Here is a 21,387-nt window from a genome sequence, read left to right on the forward strand (position 1 = left end):
TATCTAGAATGGGGGAAGCGTAGGTTCAAATCTGCACAGCTGATGAAGGCTACATTGATGAATCGCGTTACGATGTAGGCGTCGTCAAGCCACACTGTCCATCGCCGTTAGGCAGTGCAGTCTATCAAAGTGTCGTTGTCAATTAGCTCCGGTGTCAGCAGCGAAGGACAATGCGCCGGTTCAGATCGGCGCAAAGTCAATGTGTCGAATTTGATAGTTCTGCATAGCAGGAGCTCACTTTCAAGGGCCCAAAACTGGATTGGCACCACATGGCAGGGCAGGACTCACAGATGCTAGAGTCAAGGTGCTTTTACAGAGCTGTAGGAAGTCTTTGATGACCCTGAGACCTCAGAACAGGGGGCAAGCCAGCAAGCTCTTGGTGTTACTCTTGGTTCAAATGGGATGGGTCCAGTCCTTGTCCTCAGCAGGGCAGAGATCAGCAGGCAGCAGGGCAGCACAGAAAGCATAAAAGCATTTCTTACAGACCAGCAGTCAAGCAGAGTGACAATCCTTGTTGCACAACAATTGTTACTTCTGGCAGAGTTCTCCACAGGTCCAGTAGTATATAGTCTCGATAGGGTCAGAACCACAGTACTTATACCCAGTTGTGCCTTTGAAGTGGGGGTGACTTCAAATCAGCCCTTTGAAGTGCACAGGCCCCCTTTCTTCCCTGTCCTGGCTCCAGACTAACAGTAGGTGGTAATCAACCCTTTTTGTGGGATACAGGACACTCACCCTTCCTATAGTAATGGCTGTCTTGTCTGGAGGGAATGCACAAAGTGTAGCTGTCACCCACTCCAGACTTATATGGGAGACAAGCTGTAAGGCATGCAGAACAGTAAGAGCAGATCAATTTGTCCACTTTCTAAAAGTGTAATTTCTAAAACAGCAATGTTAAATCCCAACATTACTTGTAAAGTTGACTTATCATTAACATTCCAAAGATATGAAACATGATGCAGGTACTCTTTTCTAATCTGGAATTATAGCTGAAAAGTGGTTTAAGGAATTCACAATATTAGCCTATGAGAGGAGTGGGCCTCTCAGTAGTGAACACAGATTTAGCTGTTTGTCATTACTATGACATGCAAAACCTAAAAGTACAAGCCCTACCTTTTACTTATACAACACCCTCCACTTTGGGATACATAAAGCCTACCTTAGGTGAAATAAAAGGGGAGTTTAACGCTTGGCAAGTAGTTTTAAATGCTAAGCCAAAGTAGCAGTAAACTGCACACACAGGCCTTGCAATGACAGGCCTGGGACAGGTGTGAAAAACTATTTGTGTGGGTGGCACAATCAGTCCTGTAGGCCCATTTCGCATTTAGGTTACAGGCCCTGGGTATATGGTATACCTTTTACAAGAAACTTACAGGTAAACTAAATATGGCAATCATATATACACCGATGACACCATGTTAAGTGGAGAAGCACAGGTACTAAGCACTGGTCATCAGGCAAACAAAAAGATACAGCAGAAAGAGGAGGTAAGCAGACAAAAAGTTTCGGGGGAGACCACTCTAAGGATGACAGGTCTAACAACAAGGTTAAGAAAGGCTATCATAAAATAGATATATCTGGCAATAGTGCCCTATGAACCAGCAGAGTGCGCAATATAAAGTACATCTAATTGACCATATAATTTGAGCCATTACATACAGCTTGTATCCACAACTCTCACATAACTGGGGCACATTACTACAGAGTAAAGACAGTGTCCCTTGGCAGCATCAGATATACTATCATAGCATACAAACAAAGGAAGCACAGCCATCATTTCACCTTGTAGTCAGGTATTTTCTAAACATCTCAATGTGAGGCTTCAATTATAACTGGGCTTGTTTTGATTTTCCTAACCTTCCGCCACTCTCAGTCTCCACGTCCTTGGAACTTATGGCCAACCTTAAATCTGGATCGCCTCTTGATGCGTGCCCGCCAAATTTTTGGCAAAGGTGGCCGAAGTCATAAATCCCATTGTGAATCCCATTTTGAACCGCTCCTTGAGTGAGGGGGTGGTCCAGCAGGCCTGGAAGCAGGCGATGATCATCCCCCTGCTCAAGAAGCCCGGCTTGGATTCAGAGGTTTTGGCCAATTATAGGCCCATTTCTCTCCTGCCCGCTTTTGCTAAGATCCTGGAGAAGCACGCGCATATGGTGCTCTCCAACTACTTGGAATCCCATGTTCTGCTGCATTCCACCCAATCCGGCTTCCGCACCAACTTGAGCACCGAAACAGCGCTCTTGGAAGTGTCGGAGGCAATTAAGGAGGTACTGATTCAGGAGGCAAAGCGATGCTTGTGATGCTCGATCTGTCGGCGGCCTTCGACACCGTCCCCCATGAGGGTCTCCTTGCCAGGCTTTATGAAATAGGTCTGAGGGGGACGGTGCTCAGCTGGTCGACAAACGGTCTGGGCCTCCTCCTGTTCTGCCGAGATGCCGTCATTGGGAGTCGGAGTCCCGCAGGGCTCAGTGTTGAGCCCGACTCTCTTTAACATCTTTATGACCCCTCTGGCGGCACTGGCGGAATCTTTCGGGCCCAGATCGTTTCCTATGCCGATGATACCCAGCTCCTCTTTACGTGCGGGAAAGGAGCAGATTTTGACGGAGAGAGTATCCGCGGTTGCCTCGGGGCTGTTTTTAACTGGTTCCAGCTTAACAGCCTCAAGTGCAACTCGGATAAATCAGAGGTACTCTTCTTCGGCTGCAGATCGGATCCAGATTGGCAGGAATGGTGGCCTGCCAACATGTTTCCTCCGATTTAGAAAAGGGGGTGGTGATGAACAGAGTGTCTGAGTTAAACAGACCACTCTTACCCAGTCCAAAGATCAGGGCTTGATCCATCACCGTTATTTATCTCACTGCCCCATCCCAGCTCAGAACCTGGCTATATGCAAATCAGTCTGTCCCTGGCCCAGTGCATCATGGGAACAGGGCAGACTAAACTACCAAGCCAATTCTTCACCAGAAAGGAGACAAGCTACCGGGGACCGGTTTCTGGCATTTCAGCCTTCTTCGGCCCGGCTTGCTTGAATCCTGATGGAGCAGTGAGAAAGGGACTCATGTCTGAGTATACCCTGCCACACCTATAGTGGCCAAAAACGATTTAGAAAAGGGGGTGGTGATGAACAGAGTGTCTGAGTTAAACAGACCACTCTTACCCAGTCCAAAGATCAGGGCTTGATCCATCACCGTTATTTATCTCACTGCCCCATCCCAGCTCAGAACCTGGCTATATGCAAATCAGTCTGTCCCTGGCCCAGTGCATCATGGGAACAGGGCAGACTAAACTACCAAGCCAATTCTTCACCAGAAAGGAGACAAGCTACCGGGGACCGGTTTCTGGCATTTCAGCCTTCTTCGGCCCGGCTTGCTTGAATCCTGATGGAGCAGTGAGAAAGGGACTCATGTCTGAGTATACCCTGCCACACCTATAGTGGCCAAAAACGATTTAGAAAAGGGGGTGGTGATGAACAGAGTGTCTGAGTTAAACAGACCACTCTTACCCAGTCCAAAGATCAGGGCTTGATCCATCACCGTTATTTATCTCACTGCCCCATCCCAGCTCAGAACCTGGCTATATGCAAATCAGTCTGTCCCTGGCCCAGTGCATCATGGGAACAGGGCAGACTAAACTACCAAGCCAATTCTTCACCAGAAAGGAGACAAGCTACCGGGGACCGGTTTCTGGCATTTCAGCCTTCTTCGGCCCGGCTTGCTTGAATCCTGATGGAGCAGTGAGAAAGGGACTCATGTCTGAGTATACCCTGCCACACCTATAGTGGCCAAAAACGATTTAGAAAAGGGGGTGGTGATGAACAGAGTGTCTGAGTTAAACAGACCACTCTTACCCAGTCCAAAGATCAGGGCTTGATCCATCACCGTTATTTATCTCACTGCCCCATCCCAGCTCAGAACCTGGCTATATGCAAATCAGTCTGTCCCTGGCCCAGTGCATCATGGGAACAGGGCAGACTAAACTACCAAGCCAATTCTTCACCAGAAAGGAGACAAGCTACCGGGGACCGGTTTCTGGCATTTCAGCCTTCTTCGGCCCGGCTTGCTTGAATCCTGATGGAGCAGTGAGAAAGGGACTCATGTCTGAGTATACCCTGCCACACCTATAGTGGCCAAAAACGATTTAGAAAAGGGGGTGGTGATGAACAGAGTGTCTGAGTTAAACAGACCACTCTTACCCAGTCCAAAGATCAGGGCTTGATCCATCACCGTTATTTATCTCACTGCCCCATCCCAGCTCAGAACCTGGCTATATGCAAATCAGTCTGTCCCTGGCCCAGTGCATCATGGGAACAGGGCAGACTAAACTACCAAGCCAATTCTTCACCAGAAAGGAGACAAGCTACCGGGGACCGGTTTCTGGCATTTCAACCTTCTTCGGCCCGGCTTGCTTGAATCCTGATGGAGCAGTGAGAAAGGGACTCATGTCTGAGTATACCCTGCCACACCTATAGTGGCCAAAAACGATTTAGAAAAGGGGGTGGTGATGAACAGAGTGTCTGAGTTAAACAGACCACTCTTACCCAGTCCAAAGATCAGGGCTTGATCCATCACCGTTATTTATCTCACTGCCCCATCCCAGCTCAGAACCTGGCTATATGCAAATCAGTCTGTCCCTGGCCCAGTGCATCATGGGAACAGGGCAGACTAAACTACCAAGCCAATTCTTCACCAGAAAGGAGACAAGCTACCGGGGACCGGTTTCTGGCATTTCAGCCTTCTTCGGCCCGGCTTGCTTGAATCCTGATGGAGCAGTGAGAAAGGGACTCATGTCTGAGTATACCCTGCCACACCTATAGTGGCCAAAAACGATTTAGAAAAGGGGGTGGTGATGAACAGAGTGTCTGAGTTAAACAGACCACTCTTACCCAGTCCAAAGATCAGGGCTTGATCCATCACCGTTGTTTATCTCACTGCCCCATCCCAGCTCAGAACCTGGCTATATGCAAATCAGTCTGTCCCTGGCCCAGTGCATCATGGGAACAGGGCAGACTAAACTACCAAGCCAATTCTTCACCAGAAAGGAGACAAGCTACCGGGGACCGGTTTCTGGCATTTCAGCCTTCTTCGGCCCGGCTTGCTTGAATCCTGATGGAGCAGTGAGAAAGGGACTCATGTCTGAGTATACCCTGCCACACCTATAGTGGCCAAAAACGATTTAGAAAAGGGGGTGGTGATGAACAGAGTGTCTGAGTTAAACAGACCACTCTTACCCAGTCCAAAGATCAGGGCTTGATCCATCACCGTTGTTTATCTCACTGCCCCATCCCAGCTCAGAACCTGGCTATATGCAAATCAGTCTGTCCCTGGCCCAGTGCATCATGGGAACAGGGCAGACTAAACTACCAAGCCAATTCTTCACCAGAAAGGAGACAAGCTACCGGGGACCGGTTTCTGGCATTTCAGCCTTCTTCGGCCCGGCTTGCTTGAATCCTGATGGAGCAGTGAGAAAGGGACTCATGTCTGAGTATACCCTGCCACACCTATAGTGGCCAAAAACGATTTAGAAAAGGGGGTGGTGATGAACAGAGTGTCTGAGTTAAACAGACCACTCTTACCCAGTCCAAAGATCAGGGCTTGATCCATCACCGTTATTTATCTCACTGCCCCATCCCAGCTCAGAACCTGGCTATATGCAAATCAGTCTGTCCCTGGCCCAGTGCATCATGGGAACAGGGCAGACTAAACTACCAAGCCAATTCTTCACCAGAAAGGAGACAAGCTACCGGGGACCGGTTTCTGGCATTTCAGCCTTCTTCGGCCCGGCTTGCTTGAATCCTGATGGAGCAGTGAGAAAGGGACTCATGTCTGAGTATACCCTGCCACACCTATAGTGGCCAAAAACGATTTAGAAAAGGGGGTGGTGATGAACAGAGTGTCTGAGTTAAACAGACCACTCTTACCCAGTCCAAAGATCAGGGCTTGATCCATCACCGTTATTTATCTCACTGCCCCATCCCAGCTCAGAACCTGGCTATATGCAAATCAGTCTGTCCCTGGCCCAGTGCATCATGGGAACAGGGCAGACTAAACTACCAAGCCAATTCTTCACCAGAAAGGAGACAAGCTACCGGGGACCGGTTTCTGGCATTTCAGCCTTCTTCGGCCCGGCTTGCTTGAATCCTGATGGAGCAGTGAGAAAGGGACTCATGTCTGAGTATACCCTGCCACACCTATAGTGGCCAAAAACGATTTAGAAAAGGGGGTGGTGATGAACAGAGTGTCTGAGTTAAACAGACCACTCTTACCCAGTCCAAAGATCAGGGCTTGATCCATCACCGTTATTTATCTCACTGCCCCATCCCAGCTCAGAACCTGGCTATATGCAAATCAGTCTGTCCCTGGCCCAGTGCATCATGGGAACAGGGCAGACTAAACTACCAAGCCAATTCTTCACCAGAAAGGAGACAAGCTACCGGGGACCGGTTTCTGGCATTTCAGCCTTCTTCGGCCCGGCTTGCTTGAATCCTGATGGAGCAGTGAGAAAGGGACTCATGTCTGAGTATACCCTGCCACACCTATAGTGGCCAAAAACGATTGAGAAAAGGGGGTGGTGATGAACAGAGTGTCTGAGTTAAACAGACCACTCTTACCCAGTCCAAAGATCAGGGCTTGATCCATCACCGTTATTTATCTCACTGCCCCATCCCAGCTCAGAACCTGGCTATATGCAAATCAGTCTGTCTCTGGCCCAGTGCATCATGGGAACAGGGCAGACTAAACTACCAAGCCAATTCTTCACCAGAAAGGAGACAAGCTACCGGGGACCGGTTTCTGGCATTTCAGCCTTCTTCGGCCCGGCTTGCTTGAATCCTGATGGAGCAGTGAGAAAGGGACTCATGTCTGAGTATACCCTGCCACACCTATAGTGGCCAAAAACGATTTAGAAAAGGGGGTGGTGATGAACAGAGTGTCTGAGTTAAACAGACCACTCTTACCCAGTCCAAAGATCAGGGCTTGATCCATCACCGTTATTTATCTCACTGCCCCATCCCAGCTCAGAACCTGGCTATATGCAAATCAGTCTGTCCCTGGCCCAGTGCATCATGGGAACAGGGCAGACTAAACTACCAAGCCAATTCTTCACCAGAAAGGAGACAAGCTACCGGGGACCGGTTTCTGGCATTTCAGCCTTCTTCGGCCCGGCTTGCTTGAATCCTGATGGAGCAGTGAGAAAGGGACTCATGTCTGAGTATACCCTGCCACACCTATAGTGGCCAAAAACGATTCAACAAAACATGTTTCCTCCAGCAGGCTCTTCCCAGCTAGCCAAGAATCTGGGGATTAAGATCGACAATGGTTTGACATTGAGATCCCAGATTCTGGGTCTCGCTTGCACTTGCTTTGGCCTCCTCAGGATGCTCCGCAAGTTTCTTCCTCTGCTCCCGGAGGATCACAGGAAGATAACGGTTCAGGCTATGATTGGCTCTAGAATGGACTCTTCGAATGTCCTTTATCTTGGCTTGCCGGAGTATCTTTTGCAACGGCTGCAGGTGGTCCAGAATTCGGCAGCACGGGCCATTTTTGGACTACCGGCCGAGCTAGAACCTCGGGTCTCCTGCAGTCATTTCATTGGCTGCCTATCCGTAAGCGGATAGTTTTTAAGGCCTTGACCCTGGCCCATAAGGCCCTACATGCTTCAGGAGCAAAATATCTCCAAAAGAGGCTAGCTTTTTATCGCCGTGCTCGTTCCCTGAGATCTGAGTCTCTATTTCTCGCCATGGTCCCTCGTATAAAAAGGGCACGTACAGGGGGCCGGTCCTTCAGATTGCTGGCACCGCAGCTTTGGAGTTCTTTACCAGTGACACTGCGCAGCACTTCCAATCTATTGGCTTTTAGGAAGGGCCTGAAAACCTGGCTTTTTACTCTGTAGATATGAGTCTTGATTTCTGTTCATGGTCTTTTATTCTCTGCTATTTTTCTTTGTTATGTTTGGCACAGGTCTGCAATAAAGCGCTGGGACACTCTCTGAGTAGCTGTGCGCTATACCAGACAATATAACATAACATAACATAACATAACATAACATAACATAACATAACATAACATAACATAACATAACATAACATAACATACCATAACATAACATAACCTTGATGGTTTTAACTGTCCCCAAAACACAAAAATACATACAACCAAATAATTTATACTTCCCAATGCTAAAATTAGGCTCAGTGAGGTATAAAGGCAGATTAGAACCAAAACAAGCCCAAACTTGCAGCATAATGGAGGGCAAAGTACTTTAACCAGTTAAGAACTCATACAATAGGCAACTGTTATTCAGCTCCAAGATGCTCCATGGCCTTTGGCTTTTTACCACTGTGCCACTGCATATGGGGATCAGACATATGCACATTACATGATACATATTCCTACAGAAAATGACAGCCCAATATGAACCACCAGGTCCTGTCCTCTCCCAAAGGAAGAACAGGGGACAACATCCCAGTTCCATCCTTGTCGGGCTTCACCAGTGTGGGGCAGCTTTGATCCAATGACGTAGAGAGCATAGTACTCAGAGTGGAATGTAGCCCCAATCAATCACCAGTGGTTAAGACTACTGGAAGCACTTGAACCACCAACAAACCTACTTTTGTATACCCCGAAATTATGAGTAGTTTAAAATTAGAATTCAGTGCAGTGAATTCTGGTTTCTGGAAAACATCACCTGTTGACCTAGGACAACGTTTTCTCTTTTGCCCACTGTTTTGGTCTATAATAAGAATTAGAACTTCCAGTGAACTCTCAGGCCTAACCCAATACTTACCTAAACTACTGACATCTAAAGGGCTGTTAAAGAATATTTGAGTTCTAATGCAAAACTCTCTAGTACTATAGGTGGTGCAAAGTGCTGTACATGTCTGTTAAATAATTATAACTGCCCATCTTGCAACCCACATGAAGAAACAATACAATTGAAGCTGCCTTATCTACAAATCTAGTAGAAACTTAATAGGAATAAATATCTTTTAAACAACACTGAATAGAAACAAACCGGAACAAAACTCCCCTCAATTAGAGGGGTGTTTTGACCCACATAGTGACATATTTAGTCATTCTTTTTGCTGGATAGCAAGAGTAGGTGAAACTAAAGCATTGTTCTTGCATCAGTAATACATTCTAAGAGGTGTTGTGGTATTCTGTCCCCTAAAAGTCACCTTTACCAAAATCAGCATTTCTTTCCTCTCCGTTTGTATTTTCTCAGTCACAGCTTTAATCCTTGTCAAAGTTGGCATCCTCTTTGCATTAGTAGCCAACAAACGTATCCAATTGTTATTAAAGATAAATTCACAATCCAAGGGTATTCTAGGCACTGCTTTAGAAATATGCCCATGCAAGTACTAAAATAAATGGGCTTTTATCACTTTTCTGAATGGGAGGACCTGTTGATATGCCTAAGAACCCCACCAGACAATTCCAAAACAAACTTGCAGTGACAGGAAAAGTGATGTGGGTAAGATACATTTTCCTAAATGGTCTTAAACTCTTTTTGGGAAGGCCCTGCTTCCACTTCATATAGGGGGCAGCAGTACTGAAATAGCTTTCAATAAGCCCTGGTCATAGTCTTAAACTTAATCCTAGAGGCGCTAGGAGCCCAACCAGATCCTGGGGGCCTCAGAAATAAGAATGGCAGAGGCATAATAAAGCTCTTACCGCATAGTTTTGTAAGACCTGCTGCTTTTTTACTTTTTCTATGAAGTCCACAGGTGCAGTGCTTTTCTATATTCATTCATTTGAAAAGCTTTATTTCGGTACATTGACCATAAAAGCATATAAATGTCCACAGTAGATAAAAACTTGGTAAAAACATTAATCCACTTCTTCCATTCAATTACCGTACACAAAAGCAATGGCCATAAAGTGCTAGTGCAAATATTTTGTGCAATTGTTAAAACAAAACCATACTAGAGACCCACACACATATAATAAAATAACTTATTAAAACAGAAGCTAAGGCTTCATTGTTAATAAAATTACAATTAAATTTGTTCAATCATGGGACATAATTAATAAATCTTATTTTGTTTCTAAAAAAGGGGAAGGACCATATACTGGGTTCAACCGTTAGAGATCGGGCTCCAAAAACTTCCTTCTTATGCACCACATGGAAAATAAATAATGGGAGACTGAATAGACAATTGGGGGGTGCAACTCAGTTTTCAGTATTCTAAAAGCCTCATTTGAGTGTCTTGTGCCCATATTCTTACATACTTGTACTAACCAGCGTCGCCTAGGTGTCCTGTAAGAGTGGCAGTGGAAGAAAACGTCACCTCTGTTTCCTCTACTTCACCACAGGCAGGGCATTCAATCGCATCACGGTCCCCCCAGTTTTTAACAAACAAATGAAGCGGGAGGCACCCATATCTAAATTGTAAAAACTATTTTTTGGCCAATGCTGGTTGAGTACTATCCAAAATGGTCTCGGCCCAATAAGTACTTTTAACTGTAAGAAAAGCATTAGTCAGCCGACCAGTTGAACTGTTAATCAGCAGATTGGACAGCCGATGTTCCCTGTAAGCCTCAACCAGGGCCTTCCTAGTAATGGATTGTGACACAATTCGAGGTTCCCCCACAAATCCACCCGTCCCAGTTCCACACATAGCAACTTTAAATGTCTCAACCAGGGTATCTTACTCGCCCCGTTCAGCCCCAGTATCTCAGTTAATTCCTCCCTATGGGGGCTAACTCGGGAGTGCTCCATAAGCATCTCCAGAAGGTTAACGGTCTTAGTGCAGCTTCCTCACAAATGGACCTAATTCCCAGATCCATTCTCAATGGAATTAGGGGTGTACATATTGGGAGGCCAAAGAGCTGTCTAATGAACGCATTCTCTGTGAGTTCTAGAGTTAATGGCACACAATGCCCCCAAATTTCTGCACCATTTAGTGCAGCACTTCTTGCCTGTGCCCTATAGGCTTCCATAGGCAGAAGAACCTGCTTTTGTGTTGCTTTTCTAAAGAATGTTTGGATGCCTCCCGAAACCTGGGTTAATTTCAAGTTAGCCTTGCTGGTCTGCGCTCCCCAATCCATTTTCTCTGTCAGAGTAATACCAAGGTAATCAAACACTACAACTCTTTCCAGAGTTTGACCCTTCAGGGTCAGGTTATTGCGTGAAACTTTGCCCCATTAAATACCATACATTTTGTCTTTTGATTAATCTCCAAGCCCCGATGTTTGCAGAAGGCATTGAAATTGTCAAGAGTCCTCTGGATGCCCATAGGGGACTTTGGACGCAAAAACGTGTCATCTGCAAACATCAGGGCAGGTACACTGCGCCCTGCAAGCTTGGGGGCATCAATATTGGAGCACTTATTCAGATGATCTATAAGCCCGCTAACAAAAAGGGAAAAAAGGGTTGGGGCGAGAACACATCCCTGACGAACACCTCATTCTACTGGGATGGGGGAAGTTAAATTGCCATATTTACTGTATCTAATTTGTGCATAATTACCCTCATGCAATCGAGCAAACATATGGCAGAGATGTTCCGGGACCCCCTTCTCTAAGAGAATCAACCACATCTTCTCCCTGGGGACCAAGTAGAATGCAGATTTCAGAGCTACAAAGATAAGGTACAGAGTACCACCCTTGATACTCACGATCTTCCAGTGAATCATTTGTAGTCTGAAAATCTGATCGACTGTCGAGACCCGTACTCTAAAGCCTGCTTGGAGGGGTGTTAAGATGTTAAATTCCTCCATCCAGCTATGTAGTCGCTCCAGTAAAACACGGGCAAATATTTTTTGGGTAACATCCAGGAGGCTAATGGGACGATCGTTCAGGGGCAAAAGAGGAGATCCCTTTTTGAAAATAGGTATAATTTCAGCACCAGCCCATGTGGGAGGCATAATCATACCCTCCATTATAGCATTAAAAAGCTGGGTCAGATAAGGGGTCCAGATAGTAACTTCACTATGAAAGAGATCTCCGGGTATTCTGTCAAGCCCTGGTGCTTTATTAGGAGCTATTTTCTCCAGTGCAATGGTTACTTCACCGAGTTGTATTCGGGGCCCTGATATCCCCTTTGGTTCCGGTTGGCGTCCCCCGCCAATGCCCGAGGACCCATTGACAGAAGTGGAATACAATGATTTTAAGTGGGCTATCCAGGCGTCCTCACTAATGTTGGGCTCTATAGCCAATTTATGTTGCCTGGAGCCCTCATTAACCAGATTCCAGAAGGATCTTAAATCCGAAGCTGAAAGGGCAGTTCAAATATCTTCCCATTTCTGTTTCAATTCCCTAGCATAAATGGCCCGTGCCTCTGCTACCTCTGTCCTTATATTGCTTTTGATCGCATTGACTAAATTTTGTTTAGCTGCTCGGCAATTACTATTAAACCATTGGTGTCTAGGTTTAACCTTTTCTCTTCCCTTGGATGTGTTAATAAAAAAGGAAGCCATTGTATCCGTTGAGTAGATAACACCTTTGGAAATGTCTGAATGATAAAAGGTATTATGTTTTAAAGCATAGTTTGAGATTGTTGGAAGGTGGTTTATTAAAAGGTGAAGGTAGGTAACTACAGCTAGTAATAACACCACAATCACAAATAAGGCCCAGTCAAGTCTTAATAAATTAATTCTTGCTCAGAGCCGGACTGGCCATTGCAGGCACCAGGCAATCCCCCGGTGGGTCGCAAGGGTGGGGGGTGGTTTTGGGCCCCTGGGGGCCATTATTGTTACAGGACCGTTTTTGCAGCATAGCTGCAAAATCGGCCATGTAACAAAATCGGCCAAAAACGGGCCCGGCAAAGAGCTTGGTCGCACCCCCAACGGCAACCCCCCTCCCCGGGGAGGGAGGGCTTCCCAGCACTTTGCCAGAAAAATTGTACCTTTAAATTGACACCAAAGGGGGCGTGGCCAAGATGGCGGCAGAGTAGGACATGCTTTTTAGTCCCCTCGGCGCCCCGTGTGGTATAGCTTTGTATATTGCCCTGAAAGGTGCCCATCCTCGCAAGAATCAGCTCTGTCCTGTGCCCTGGAGCTGTCCGGCAGTGGTTAGCGACCCGATATTACATATCGGCGCTGGAAAGCGGAGGCGTGGCACGGTGCAGCCCAGGCGAGCGATGATCCAGGAGGGCTTTGTGGCCAGCGGAGTGTGGTGGCCTGTAAATCCCAGAGCAAAACGGTCTGCCCTGCAGAGGCGGTGCGGCCGTAGAGGACGTTGATTGGACGCTGGGGACAGCATCTGGGCGTTCCTAGCCCGGAGCAGAGAGGGCAACTGTCGCGGGCAGAGTGGCGGAGAAGCCCCGCTGGGACCCCGCGGCGGAGGTGGCAGCAGTGACCCGGGACTGCTGAGAAGCGAGCGCGGGCTCCGAAGCTGGCTGGTACCCGTCAGAGGAGCTGATTCCCTCTTCCTCGCACCAGTACGGCCTTCAGATGTGAGGAGTGGGAAAGGGACTCCTCCGGTCGCCTGAGATTCGGTCCGCAGACCGGCGGGCGGCACCGGAGGTCAGCAGCCGACCAGCATTGGAGGATGGGCAGTGTCCCCGGCCCAGAGGGGGGCTATGCGGCTGAGACTGCCACGTGATCCCTTGATTGCAGCCCGGGGATTTCAGAGGGCCCATGGCCCAAGGAGCATTGAGCAAGCCTAGAGTTGGCGACAAGGCCCTTTCCCCACCCCTAGCACTGATCACAGCGGCGCGCGACGCCCGAAGGAGAGACTGTGGACCCTCAGTAATCTCACCGCTTCCCGCCTAGACAGCAGACTTTTCCCGCTTGGGGTACGGAGGCGATTGTGCTGGACTTTGCTCACTGGGGGCCTAGTGACTCGGCTGTACAGAGCGCTTTGGGACGGCCCTCGCTGTCTTGAGTGACCATCTGAGAGACAGTGGGGCTGCTGACGGAGTGTGCCTCTTGTCCCCGTCTGGACTTTATGAGGTGGGGCCCCGAAGAGTCCAGGGTCCCTGGCTGGCCCCTTGAGGAATGAGGAAGTTTGCGGGCTGCTGTCTGAGGCCTACCACCTGTGCACCTGGGACGAGACAACCTGGCCCTCTCTGGCTCCTGAGTGAGTGGATCTTAAGTGGCGATGGGTCTGAACATGGGGGTTGGACTTTGGCTGGCACTCCCTCCATAGCTTATGCACCTTACTTGTGGGCCTCCTCAGAAGACGAAATGGCGGCGGCCAGGCTCAAGAAGGACAAACCCTCGAAAGACGGAACCCAGAAAGTAGCTTTACAGACTGCCTGGCCGACTGCTAACAAGTTCCCACGGTGGGATGACAATGATGCGCCAGCTACCAAGGCCTTTATGCTAGAGTTGTTTTCCGCTATTAAGGAGGACATTACGGAGCTGCATTCCCAGCTAGCGTCGGATTTGAGAGAGGTGCGGCCGGACGTGGACAGTATGGGAGAGCCAGTTGCGACGCTGGAGGAGCATGATGTGGGGATGGCGGAGGACATACATCGGCTCCAGCAAGACGTGATACGCCTAACGGAGCAGAACTTAGACCATCAAGGCCATACCGAATATTTGGAGAACAGATCTCAGTGAAATAACATTCGGATTCGGGCGGTCCCGTTGAAAGGTGAGGGAGCGTACCTAAGGGAGTATGAGGAAGCTCTTTTTCGGCACATCTTAAACGAGGAGGACTGCAAGAGATTCAGTTGGATCGAGTGCACTGTGTGGGTCTGCCGCGGGGGTCCAAGGCCCCACCTCCTGACATATTAGTGTGTGTGCATGATTTTCAGCTTAAAGAAAGGATTCTGAGGAAGGCACGTGACCCGACTCCCCTTCAATTTCATGACCACCGCCCTATGCTGTTTCAGGACCTTGCGGCCTCTACCCTGATCAAACGGAGGGAATTTAAGCCTGTCACTAACTACCTGAGGGAGTAGGGTGTTCCCTATTCCTGGGGACACCCATTTAGGCTTATTTTCAAATAGAAGACCAAGCTGATCCAGGTCCGGTCGCTGGACGCAGCCCTCGACATCTTAGGATTGGAACGACCAGCTACCCCGTTTGAAGCTGGCGGCTCTCCCAACAGACGACGGCAGCGCTCCGCGGATTGGCAGAGGGTCGGCAGGCCAGCTCCCGCGGCAAAACCTGACTTGTCAGTAAGCTTGCTGGAAAGGGGAGCTGCAGTTGCATCTGTGGCTCTGGTGAGGGACACTTCAGGGGGCACATGAGGCACGGATCTTTAGTTAGGCCCTGCCAGGGCTTGTAGCTGGCGCCAGAGGAGGCTGTTCACAGGAAGTGGATGAGTAGCATTTTTGTGTCCTTGTCTGGGGAGGAGTCCTGTATCAGGAAATGGGTAAAGGGTTGGTTGGCACCATGTTCCCCTGTTTTGGAGGCCTGTTTAACAGACTATTGTTTACTCTTTTTTCCTGTATTGTTGGGTCCTGTGTTTGGGGTTTTCCTTGTCTGGGGGAGGGGGAGTGAGGGTGGGGGAGTTGGGGGTGGTTTTGGGGGCTCCGCATCAGCTAGGGGGGGTCAGGGTAGAGGTCTTGGGGGTTCTGCATCAATTCTCAGGGGTACTGGGGGAGATTCCCGGAAGTTTGTCTCGATCCTGTTGTGCTTTGTTGGTCTAGATGCAGCAATGGGTGTTAGCTCTGTTCTTTTTCCTAGTGTAGGATGGTCAGGGATCTGAAAGTGGTGAGCCTTAATGTCCGAGGACTAAATAGCCCAGTGAAGCGTGCTGCAATCCTGTCCCTCTTGGAGAATGTAGACGGTGATGTGTGCCTCTCCAACAAGAAACGCATCTCCTTTCTAAAGATGTCCGGCGCATGACGGACAAGCACTTTCCACTGCAGCTTTGGTCCTCGGGCCCGAATAAGAAACATGAGGTTGCACTGCTGTCTAATGCCTGTATGCATTGTAAAGTGCTCTCCCAGGTAGTGGTCATCAGAGGGAGGTTCCTGGCTGTGTGGGTTCAATGGGGCGAGTCGCTATTAACGATAGGGTCTATTTATGCTCCCAATGTCCAGCAGGAACCCTTTCTGAGTGCAGCCCTTGCGCAGGTACTAGCGTCTCCAGATGCACTGATTCTTGTGGGTGGGGATTTCAATCTTGTGATGGAGGGGGGGATAGATAGGTCGGAGCAGCGGTCAAACCAAACTGGCGCATGGTCGCAAGGAGGGAAACAGTGGCTTTCAGAGGGTGGGTCGCATGATGTGTGGCGCATTCAACACCCCCAAGAGCGTGATTACACCTACTATTCAGCTGTTCACAAGACTTATGCGTGCCTCGACCACTTCCTCGCCTCACCCTCCTCAAGTTTTCCTTTATCTGTATTTATATATAAAAACAGGAAAATACTACTACATTTTGCTGTGCTGCCATCTGGTCCCTCCCCTACCTTTGAGGGTTAAGAGGTGACAGCTTCCCGGCACACACAGAGCTGCCAGCCGCACCAGAGTACTTCACAGGTCATTAAAAGACCATTACTTGTTAATGCGGCTTTGTTGTTATTTTACCCCTTTTAGAGCCCCTGACAGAGTCAAATTAGGACCTTGTATTCAAACCATTGTTGTGTGACTTGTGGTTCATGCACCATGTTGTGAGCAGGTTGGATCAGACTGTAACATCCCACTCACTCTCTTGTGTGCTACTCATGCACGGCAGCGATAAACAACAGGGATTGCATGAGAACCCAGAACTGCTCTGCATCCCAGACTCAATGTGAGACCATAGTCGGTAATCTTGTGTTCTTCAAGCTGATGACGAAAAGCTGCACTTCCTCGTGCCTTAACGGCAATCAGAATTTGATTGTTGTAAACAGTGTATGCATTTTTGGCACAGCGCTGGTACCGGTGTGTGCATGTGTGGTGCATCTGTGCTGTGTGTGTGAGAGCGACGGAGGTCCACCCATTGATACAGGCGTGTGCATGTATGCCGCATGCTGTTGTGCGTCTGCATGTGTGAGAGAGGCGGAGTTCCGACCCGTGATACACGGGTGTGCATGTATGCCACATCTGTGCTGTGCGTCCGCCGCATGTGTGAGAGAGGCAGAGTTCTGACCACTGATACAGGCGTGTGCATGTATGGTGAGTGTGATACCCACTCTTACTGTTGCTGCTTGTCTTTGTGTGTGAGAGAGAGAGATAGGCAGAGGTCTATCCATTGTTGACCACATGTGCATCTGTGCTTTGTGTGTGTGATACATTCTCGAGGGATTGTGGGCGTGCCCCTGCGTGTGTAACTATGCACTGTTTGTGTGTCTTTCTCTGTGCTCAGACGGTGAGGGGCTGTGGTGCGACTCTCCATCGGGCGCTCGACCACACGTCTGGGCCAGGGTTAAGTTTCATATATATCGAATTGTGGCTGATAAAGCGGAAGGCGGGCCCCCCAAACACATACGCCTTGATATCACCCTTGGGGTAAAAATCCACGCCTCGGTATTACTTTTCTGAAGGGGACGGCACTTCGATATTACAAATTACCCCGATTGATACGTTCTGTATAAATCCGTTCCGAGATATTAAACCTTCATTACATTCCATAGTTCGATATTGTACCCTTCGTGTTATTCCACACTTTGTGATTTTACTTTAAATTACATTCTATTTGTCAGTATTATATGTTATTTAGGTCCCAGGCATTCTACTATTCTACCTCAATATTGAACATTCGATAACATTTCCAACCTCAGTTTTGTTCCATCTGAATTGTTTCGACGTTATGCCTTCAATAACATTCCACTCTTAACTCTATACATTCCATAGCAACCGACGACTGGAGATAATACTTGCCCTGGCCACCCATGTTATAATAATATTATACCTTGTCTCATTCCACGCCTCAACATTGTACCTTCAGTAACATTCCACCTTTGTATAATATCCGCTGAACGTTATCACAAGCCCAATAATATAGCGGGTATAGCTTGTTTCTGCATCAGTTTCATACCTTCTGTAGCAATCCAAAGCTCCATGCAATATCTTAAGTATTATTAGGCATTTCAGTCTTCTTACTTACAGTAGTAGTTAGTCCCTTGATAATATACCCCCTGTAACGTTTTCACACTGTGCGCCCTTCAATATGAGGCTGGAAACGGACCACGCAACAATTGCGGCACTCCTCCATACATGGTCTGCTGATGGACGAAGGCTGGACATCCCCGGCAAACCTTTCCCCCCAAACAGAAAACAACGTGCCTTAAACTCTTACAAGATGGCGGGCTCGGATTGCGGAGGAGTCGCCTCGGTGGTGCAGCCGTTATCTGTGGGGGTGACCAAACCGGATCGCAGCAAGGTACCGGTGCTAATCAGGCAAGTGCTTCAAAATCCTGTGCAGTGTGCACCGTAACAAAAACAAAACAAAAAAAACACTACGGCAGCAAATGTTGACGCTCGCGCACACACAGCGCGGAGCACTGTATTGGGCGCTGGCTCGGGCGATAGAGAGAGATAACTAATTGGTAACCGCTGATACCCGGAGCTCGTTCCCTAGCACTACTGGAGAAACCCGGGCAGGACTTGACTGACTCTAATATGGTGCCCAGGCAGGACTTGCCTGACTTTAACATGGCGCCCGCCGCATATGGAGACAACATGCAGGTTTGAGACTGACTTCCACACTGGAAAATTTTCATACTGACCTGCTCTGAGTTGTTGACCAGCGGCAAGCAGGAGCTTTGAGATCTCCACCCCCATTGGTGGAAATGGGTGCCAGCTTTGGATTTTGCAAGTGTTGAACGGGAAACATCCTTTATGACACAACTTTTACCATGCAGTGCCTTTACAATGCAGGTTTTTCAATGCAAGTCATTACAACGAATTGCGCTGGGGGGCGCTGTAGGATAGGTAATAGTTTAATTTACTCTCCAACACCTTCCCTACTATCCATGGGGACTGGAGTTGGAATAGTAAATTAAGCTATTCACTATCCAGCACCCCCCAATGCAAGTCGTTGTAACGACTTGCATTGAAAAACCTGCGTTGTAAAGGCATGCGTGGTAAAAGCATGCGTTGTAACAACGTACATCCGTGTTGAACCTAGTCCCCAGTGTTGGGGAGGGGCACATGATTGTTTCTTCTGAAGAAGGAGGAAAGCCCCGCCGGGAAGTGGTGGAGTGGCATCACTACGGACGGAGGTGACTGGGTACCCCCGACACTCTTTATTGTAAGCCGAAATATTCCTGACCGAGCCCTATCAGGACAGTGCCTGACCTCAAGATGGCATCTGGTTTTTGTTCGGTCTGCGGTATCTCATCTCCCCAACTCCCTTGCTTTATTATTAACATTTTGGTTGCTGGTTTTCCCAGTTTCGAGTTTTCTCTGTGGGGCAGTGTGGTGTTCAGTGGGGGAAAGGATGTGGCACTCTGCCGATGACAGAAACTGCAAGTCTCTGAGACAAATGGCTTGTGATAGCACTTTTAAGCATATTTGGGACATTTTGCAAATGGCAAAGTTTTCAGATGAATGTATAGTGTTGACCAATAACAACTGAGCGCATGTGTGCATTATCAATTTAAATACACGTGGAAAAATACTAGCTGTAGCGTCGTCTTTTGCTTGTGTCCAAAATAAATGTGGATAAATACAGAAAAACATGCTCAAAAAATAAATATGGATAAATATAGACGGAAATGGCAAAAAACCGGTAGCCCTAGTTGTGAGGGGAGGTTTTATAGCGCTCGCTGCAACGTATTGGAGGGGGATGTGCGTGGCTTGGAGGCGATCCACAAGAGAACGGGAGCTCCAAGGGTGTGGAGAGAACTGGAGACAAAGAGACGTATGCTAAAGCACCTTGACCTCGATAGAGCGGCACATGCCTTACTGCACTTGCGACACAAATTTTACCTATGAGGGGATAAAGCGGGTAGGATGCTGGCGCACAGGCTGCACGCGCGTACGCAGTTGCACACTATTCAAGCTATCAAGGATACGCAGGTGACGGCTCACACCACTGACGCTGCCATTGTTGGCACCTTTCGCCACTTTTATCAATCGCTCTATAGGAAGGAGGAGCCGTCACCTGAGAGCATAAGGGAGTATCTCGCGTTGTCTGGTATCACACCCCTCTATAGGGAATCGGCGGAAGTGCTGAAGTTAGCTAAATCACCTGGACCAGACGGTTTTTTGGCTATCTTTTATAAAACATTGAAAGGAGCTGGCTCCCCTTTTGACTCGCCTTTTTAATTCCTTCCTCGACACTGGTGTGTCCCCCCATGACTGGAGCAGCCATAACTGACATTCTCAAACCAGGGCAGGACCCTATGGAATGCGGCTCTTTTTGGCCGATCTCACTCCTCAACATTGATGCTAAGTTATTTGCGGGAGTACTGACGGCGAGGCTTAGCCCTCTGATGGACGGAGTGATCAATCCTGATCAAGCAGGGTTCATCCCAACTAGGTAGAGGGGTGATAACACTAAGAGACTGCTTCATCTCTTGGACCTGGTGCACTGCTCTAAGACACAGGCCTTTCTGCTTTCTATTGACGCGGAGAAGGCATTCGACTGTGTGGGCTATATGTTTGAGGTGCTGAGGGCTTTCGGTATAGGCGATAACTTCTTGTGGTGGATTCAGTGCATCTATTCAGCTCCCACAGCGGTAGTGAGGGTGAATGGGTGTCGGTCTGCCTCCTTTCCCATCACTAGGGGGATGCAGCAGGGGTGTCTCCTCTCCCCGTTACTTTTTGCGCTCTATATGGAGCCCTTCGCCCAGCGCGTTCGGTCTCATGCCGATATAGCAGGGATCCGTTTCGGAGCTGATGTCCTAAAGTCAGTCTTTATGCGGACAATGTCATCTTGGCTCTGACTAATCCCCACTCCTCTTTGCAGTGTTTGTCCGCGGAACTCTTTGCCTTCCAAAGAGCAGCTGGGTTTAAAGTTAATTTTTCTAAATCACAAATTCTCAACATCTCGGTCCCGGACAGTGATGTAGGGGACCTGCATGGGGACTTTACCTTCCAATGGGTACAATCAGATATCACGTACTTGGGTATACGACTAGCCCTAACCCCAGCTAAAACCCTATCCTTAAACTATGCCCTGCTGACTGAGCATGCTACCAAGGCCCTCCCCAACTGGTCCAGCCTTAAATTGGCTTGGTTTGGGAGATTGGCTGCAATCAAAATGACTGTGCTTCCCCGTATACTCTATCTTTTTCGGATGTTACCTTTGAGTCCGCCGCCGGGCATGCTGCGGAGACTTCAGGGTCTGCTCAACAAGTTCTTATGGAACAACAAGAGGCCGCGCTTTGCGTTTACATTGACTACTACCCCGAAGGCGGCTGGTGGACTGGGCTTCCCTCTATTTGCTGTGTAATTTCAGGCGTCCTGTCTTCAGTACATGGTAGAGTGGAATAGGCAGAGAAACAACAAATTAGGAAGGGTCAAGGGGATATATATTTATAGACCCTCCATATTCAAACACCCCTGCTTAGACTACGAACCAACAAGAAGAATCGGAGGGTCTGTGAGACAAGATGCTGA

The 21,387-nt window shown here is 48.3% G+C and overlaps 1 protein-coding gene across 1 annotated transcript in view; it reads left to right on the forward strand.

Moving 5' to 3' along the window:
- LOC147705855 (extracellular calcium-sensing receptor-like) overlaps positions 1–21,387 on the forward strand; it is a 239,223-nt gene that overhangs the window by 11,685 nt on the left and 206,151 nt on the right. The gene's annotated exons all lie outside the window — the stretch shown is intronic.

The sequence above is a fragment of the Lissotriton vulgaris genome, chromosome 7, assembly GCF_964263255.1.
Source record: "Lissotriton vulgaris chromosome 7, aLisVul1.2, whole genome shotgun sequence".
In the NCBI taxonomy this organism is placed as follows: Eukaryota; Metazoa; Chordata; class Amphibia; order Caudata; family Salamandridae; genus Lissotriton; species Lissotriton vulgaris.